Source organism: Tupaia chinensis, unplaced genomic scaffold, assembly GCF_000334495.1.
Source record: "Tupaia chinensis unplaced genomic scaffold, TupChi_1.0 Scaffold144002_1, whole genome shotgun sequence".
Classification (NCBI taxonomy): Eukaryota; Metazoa; Chordata; class Mammalia; order Scandentia; family Tupaiidae; genus Tupaia; species Tupaia belangeri.
In genome coordinates, this window is record NW_006203853.1 from 6,349 (window position 1) to 13,498 (window position 7,150).

The window sequence follows — 7,150 nt, forward strand, 5'->3', positions numbered from 1 at the left end:
TTTTTTATTGTTTTGGTAAGGTTTTTTTTTTTTTTTTTTTTTTTGGGAGATGTTTTCGCTATAGGGCGCGTGAGCTCGCCAGACAGAGAGTAACATAGAGACAGAAAGCGAGAAATCACCCCCCAGGGGTGATGGCCACGCTGCAATCCCTTCTCCTTCATTCTCCTCTCGGGATCTTGGGCACGCACGCACATGCACCTGGCGTGAGTTTTAAGCCACTGGGTCCAGGATGCGAACCGCGGTCGACTAAGTGGGAGTCCAGCGACATAGCCATTACGCTAACTGCTGGTTCCCGTGAGGACTTCTAGTACTATATTAAAAAGGAGTGGAGAGAGTGGGCATCCTTGTCTTGTTCCTGTGTTTAGTGGGAAAGCTTTCAGCTTTTCTCCATTGAGGATGATGTTTGCTATGGGTTTTTCATAGATAGCTTTTATTGTGTTGAGAAATGGCCCTTCTATGCCGATTTTGCTGAGAGTCTTGATCATGAACGGATGTTGTATCTTATCAAATGCTTTTTCTGCATCAACCAATATGACCATATGGTTTTTATCTTTCTTCCTGTTAATATGGTGTATTATATTTATGGTTTTGCAAAAGTTGAACCAATCTTGCATTCCTGGAATAAAGCCTACCTGATCATGGTGTATGATCATTTTTATAAGTTGTTGGATACGATTTGCTAGTATTTTGTTGAGAATCTTTGTGTCTATATTCATCATAGATATTAGTCTATAGTTTTCCTAATCCTGTCCTTAACTGCTTTAAAGATAAGGGTGATAAAGGCTTCATAGAATGAATTAGGGAGAGAGTCACCCTTTTGGGTCTTCAGAAATAACTTGAGCAGAATGGGAGTTAACTCCTCTTTGTAAGTTTTATAGAATTCAGAGCTGAAGCCATCAGGGCCAGGGATTTTCTTTGTTGGGAGGTTATTTATTACTGATTCAGTCTCCTGGCTTGTTACGGGCCTATTCAGACTTTCTGTATCCTCCTGGCTCATTCTTGGTAGATTATATGTGTCCAGGAATTTGTCCACCTCATCCATCCAGATTGTCTTTTTTTTGGCATATAGAAGTTCATAGTATCCTCTAACGATGTTTTGTATTTCTAGGTTGTCTGTTGTTATATTGCCTGCTTCATTGCAGATTTGCTTCACCTGGTTCCTTTCTCTCTTCTTATTAAGTCTTGTTAGTGGTGTATTGATTTTGTTTGATTTTTTTGAAGAACCAGCTTTTACTTTCATTTATTTTCTGTGTAGTTCACTTATTTTCTATTTCAGTTATTTCTACCCTAATCTTTATTATTTCCTTTCTCCTGGAGTTTTTTGGATTTTTTTTGCTGTTGCTTTTCCAGTTCTTGGAGGCATGATGGTAGGTGATCCATTTGCCTTTCTTCCATCTTCCTCTTATGTACGCTAATTGCTATGAACTTCCCTCTCATGACTGCTTTAGCAGTGTCTCAAAGGTTATGGAAACTCGTGTCCTTATTGTCTTCGGCTTCCATGAACCTTTTGATTTCAGTCTTTATTTCTTCAGTAGTTGTGGAGTCATTCAGGAGTAGGTTATTTAGTTTCCATGTATTTGAGTATTTTTGAGGATTTCTCTTGAAATTAAACTCAAGTTTAATTCCATCATGGTCAGAGAAGTATGCCTTTGAATCTGTAGAGGCTTGCTTTGTGCCCTATGATGTGGTCAATATTTGAAAAGATTCCATGTGGCGGTGAGAAGAAAGTGTATCTCATGGTTTTTGAATGGAAAGTTCTATAGATGTCTGTTAAGTCCATTTGATTGATGGTCTAGTTTATATCCTTTATCTCTTTATCTATTTTTCGTCTAGATGATCTGTCCCGAGGGGATAGTGCAGTGTTGAGGTCTCCAACAATTGGTGTGTCGCAGTCCATCTCCCCTTTTAGATCTAACGGTCTTTCCTTCACATACTTGGGTGCTCCTGTGTTAGGCACATAGATATTTATAAGTGTTCTATCTTCTTGCTCTATTCATCCTTTTACTGCAATGCCCTTCTTTGTCTCTTCCAACAGTTTTTGTTTTAAAGCCTATTTTGTCAGAAATTAGTATCAGAAAGCCAGCTCTTTTTTGATTCCCATTTGCATGGAAAACCTTTTTCCAACCCTTCACTTTCAGTCTATGTATGTCTTTATCCATGAGGTGGGTTTCCTGTAGGCAACAGATAGAGGGTTTCTGTTTTTTTATCCATTCAGCCAATCTGTGTCTCTAGATTGGAGAATTTAATTCATTCACATTCGATGTTATTATCGATGTTACCAGATCTGTCCCGAGCTTTAAGTTGGCCATTGTCTTAGCTGCCTCTTATACCTTTGTTTCTGTCTGTTAATTCTTTAGTTTTCCTGGAACAGTACTTTCTTCAAGGTTTCTTTTTTTTTTTAATGTATATCATATTTTTCTCTTTTAAATTAATTAATTTATTCATTTTTACATTTTCCCACAAACATTTACTTTACATATCAAAAAAATTGCTCATATGCCATAGTTGTTGATAGTTAATAAACAACTTTCAAAATTTCAAAATACTGAATTTTAAAGATAATGTTCAAAATATTTCTTATAATTTTGTATAATTTTTTGTGACTCTATAACAGCAGCAACAGTATGGTTTTAAATATTTTTGAGAAAATATTTACATGTCAACTACTTATATTGTTGAAAAGCAAATGTCCAGCACACTAGTCACACGTAAACCTTCTCAATTCAGCCCTGCCTACCAAGTACTCTGTGATCTACCATCTGGAGGCAATAAACTTTCAATGTGAACACCTCTATGTAACCACTGCACAGTTAAGAAATAGAATAGGACAATACCAAGAAAGTCTCCCTGCAGGCTAATCTTCTCACATGAATGAAGAAAAACCAGTATACATTAATTTTCCTTGTGTGTGAAATTTATATGAGTGGACTTTTATAACATATACTTAATGTCTAGCTTCATCCAAGGTTTCTTGAAGAGCTGGTCTGGTGTTGGCAAATTCTTTCAGGTTTTGTTTGTCTGAGAAGATTTTAATCTTTCTTTCCCATATAAAGGATATTCTTGCAGGATATAATAATCTTGGTTGAAATTGTTTCTCCTTCACACTTTCAATACATCTTCCCATTCTTTCCTTGCTTGTATTGTTTCCATTGAGAGGTCCGGTGTTAGCCTGATGGGATGTCCTTTGTACGTCACTTCTTGTTTCTCTCTTGCCAGTTTTAGTATCATGTCTTTATCTGTGGTCTTGGACAGTCTGGCTAAGATGTGCCTTAGGGAAGATCTTCTGGGGTTGAGTCTATTTGGGGTCCTTTGTATTTCTTGGGTCTGGATACGTGAGTGCCTCTCTAGACTTGGGAAATTTTCTTCCAGGATTTGATGGAATAGATTTTCCATGCTGTTATTAGTTTCTTCACCTTCTGGGATGCCAATTATTCTGATGTTTTGGTGTCTAATGGAGTCTTGTATTTCTTGTATCTTATCCTCTTGGTTTTTTTTTTTTATTTTCTCTATCTTCTTGGTGGTTTTTTCTAGGTCAGAGGTTTTATCTTCTACATCAGAGATTCTATCTTCAGCATGGTTTAATTAACTTTTAATACTTTCAAGAGAGTTTCTGATTTCCTGTATTACAGATTTCATCTCTAATAGCTCCATCTGATTCTTCCTCAGTGTGTCTATTTCTTCTTTCATATCGTGGAAGGACTTCCTATTCTTCTGAATTTCATTGTCTCTTTTTTGTTCCAACTCACAGAATTTGTTCACCATGAATGTTCTAAATTCTTTCTCTGACATTTTGGTAACATCCTCAGATTTTAGGGGAGATGGAGGGGAGTTACTCTGTTCCTTTGATGGAGACATATTTCCTGGCTTATTCAGAACTGAGGCTCTTCTTCTACTTCTAGCCATTGGAAGATGTATTCACTTTTGAGCACCTCTTAGGAGAACATTTCTTCGACTAGGAGCAATTGCATTTCCCTTTTGCTGTGATATGATGTGTGTGGAAGTCTCTCTTCTGTTGTTTGAGCAATGTGGTCTCAAGAGGGATACTCTCTATTCAGGGGTCTGAAGAGTACTATCTACGTATTCACAGGTTGTTCAGTACAGGAGAGGATCCCAGGGAACCCTACAATACTACGGCATTTCATAATCCCTCAGGCAGGGTGGAGGATGGGAAGACAGGATAATGTAAGAATGAAAGAAAAGAGTATAGAGGAGAATAAAGAAAAAAATCTTTATCATGCGGTGCGTGATTTCACACTAGAGATGGAACTGGAGAGCTCCTTCAGAACAAGGGCCAGTCTGGTCTGTGGGCTAAGGGAGGGGAAGGTATTAACAAAACAAAAAGGAAGAGCAAAGAAAGAAAATGAAACCCTGCCTACCTTTAAAAGGAGTGGGGTCCTGGTCTTGGGAGCCTGGAAGTGGGCTGGGGGGCAATGGTGCCCCTGCCTCAGTTTCCATTGCTGGCCAGGGGACTAGACATGGAACTGGAGAGCTCCTGCAGAGCAAGGGCCAGTCTCAATGCATTTCTTTTTTTTAATCTCAAGAAAAACAGTTGTAGTTTTTTTCTGAAACTTTTTTTTTCTACTTAATTAATTTACATTCATTCCCTAAGCATCATCACAGCATGCAAAATGTGATTTCCCATCCAGAATGTACGGCATAGAGGCTTAATCATGCAAGTTATCATCAATCATTCTGCCTCTTATACCTTTGTTTCTGTCTGTTAATTCTTTAGTTTTCCTGGAACAGTACTTTCTTCAAGGTTTCTTTTTTTTTTTAATGTATATCATATTTTTCTCTTTTAAATTAATTAATTTATTCATTTTTACATTTTCCCACAAACATTTACTTTACATATCAAAAAAATTGCTCATATGCCATAGTTGTTGATAGTTAATAAACAACTTTCAAAATTTCAAAATACTGAATTTTAAAGATAATGTTCAAAATATTTCTTATAATTTTGTATAATTTTTTGTGACTCTATAACAGCAGCAACAGTATGGTTTTAAATATTTTTGAGAAAATATTTACATGTCAACTACTTATATTGTTGAAAAGCAAATGTCCAGCACACTAGTCACACGTAAACCTTCTCAATTCAGCCCTGCCTACCAAGTACTCTGTGATCTACCATCTGGAGGCAATAAACTTTCAATGTGAACACCTCTATGTAACCACTGCACAGTTAAGAAATAGAATAGGACAATACCAAGAAAGTCTCCCTGCAGGCTAATCTTCTCACATGAATGAAGAAAAACCAGTATACATTAATTTTCCTTGTGTGTGAAATTTATATGAGTGGACTTTTATAACATATACTTAATGTCTAGCTTCATCCAAGGTTTCTTGAAGAGCTGGTCTGGTGTTGGCAAATTCTTTCAGGTTTTGTTTGTCTGAGAAGATTTTAATCTTTCTTTCCCATATAAAGGATATTCTTGCAGGATATAATAATCTTGGTTGAAATTGTTTCTCCTTCACACTTTCAATACATCTTCCCATTCTTTCCTTGCTTGTATTGTTTCCATTGAGAGGTCCGGTGTTAGCCTGATGGGATGTCCTTTGTACGTCACTTCTTGTTTCTCTCTTGCCAGTTTTAGTATCATGTCTTTATCTGTGGTCTTGGACAGTCTGGCTAAGATGTGCCTTAGGGAAGATCTTCTGGGGTTGAGTCTATTTGGGGTCCTTTGTATTTCTTGGGTCTGGATACGTGAGTGCCTCTCTAGACTTGGGAAATTTTCTTCCAGGATTTGATGGAATAGATTTTCCATGCTGTTATTAGTTTCTTCACCTTCTGGGATGCCAATTATTCTGATGTTTTGGTGTCTAATGGAGTCTTGTATTTCTTGTATCTTATCCTCTTGGTTTTTTTTTTTTATTTTCTCTATCTTCTTGGTGGTTTTTTCTAGGTCAGAGGTTTTATCTTCTACATCAGAGATTCTATCTTCAGCATGGTTTAATTAACTTTTAATACTTTCAAGAGAGTTTCTGATTTCCTGTATTACAGATTTCATCTCTAATAGCTCCATCTGATTCTTCCTCAGTGTGTCTATTTCTTCTTTCATATCGTGGAAGGACTTCCTATTCTTCTGAATTTCATTGTCTCTTTTTTGTTCCAACTCACAGAATTTGTTCACCATGAATGTTCTAAATTCTTTCTCTGACATTTTGGTAACATCCTCAGATTTTAGGGGAGATGGAGGGGAGTTACTCTGTTCCTTTGATGGAGACATATTTCCTGGCTTATTCAGAACTGAGGCTCTTCTTCTACTTCTAGCCATTGGAAGATGTATTCACTTTTGAGCACCTCTTAGGAGAACATTTCTTCGACTAGGAGCAATTGCATTTCCCTTTTGCTGTGATATGATGTGTGTGGAAGTCTCTCTTCTGTTGTTTGAGCAATGTGGTCTCAAGAGGGATACTCTCTATTCAGGGGTCTGAAGAGTACTATCTACGTATTCACAGGTTGTTCAGTACAGGAGAGGATCCCAGGGAACCCTACAATACTACGGCATTTCATAATCCCTCAGGCAGGGTGGAGGATGGGAAGACAGGATAATGTAAGAATGAAAGAAAAGAGTATAGAGGAGAATAAAGAAAAAAATCTTTATCATGCGGTGCGTGATTTCACACTAGAGATGGAACTGGAGAGCTCCTTCAGAACAAGGGCCAGTCTGGTCTGTGGGCTAAGGGAGGGGAAGGTATTAACAAAACAAAAAGGAAGAGCAAAGAAAGAAAATGAAACCCTGCCTACCTTTAAAAGGAGTGGGGTCCTGGTCTTGGGAGCCTGGAAGTGGGCTGGGGGGCAATGGTGCCCCTGCCTCAGTTTCCATTGCTGGCCAGGGGACTAGACATGGAACTGGAGAGCTCCTGCAGAGCAAGGGCCAGTCTCAATGCATTTCTTTTTTTTAATCTCAAGAAAAACAGTTGTAGTTTTTTTCTGAAACTTTTTTTTTCTACTTAATTAATTTACATTCATTCCCTAAGCATCATCACAGCATGCAAAATGTGATTTCCCATCCAGAATGTACGGCATAGAGGCTTAATCATGCAAGTTATCATCAATCATTTTCCATTTCTAGTGTGTATATATATATATATATATATATATATATATATATATATATTACCTCTTTTTGTGACCCTCTCTCTT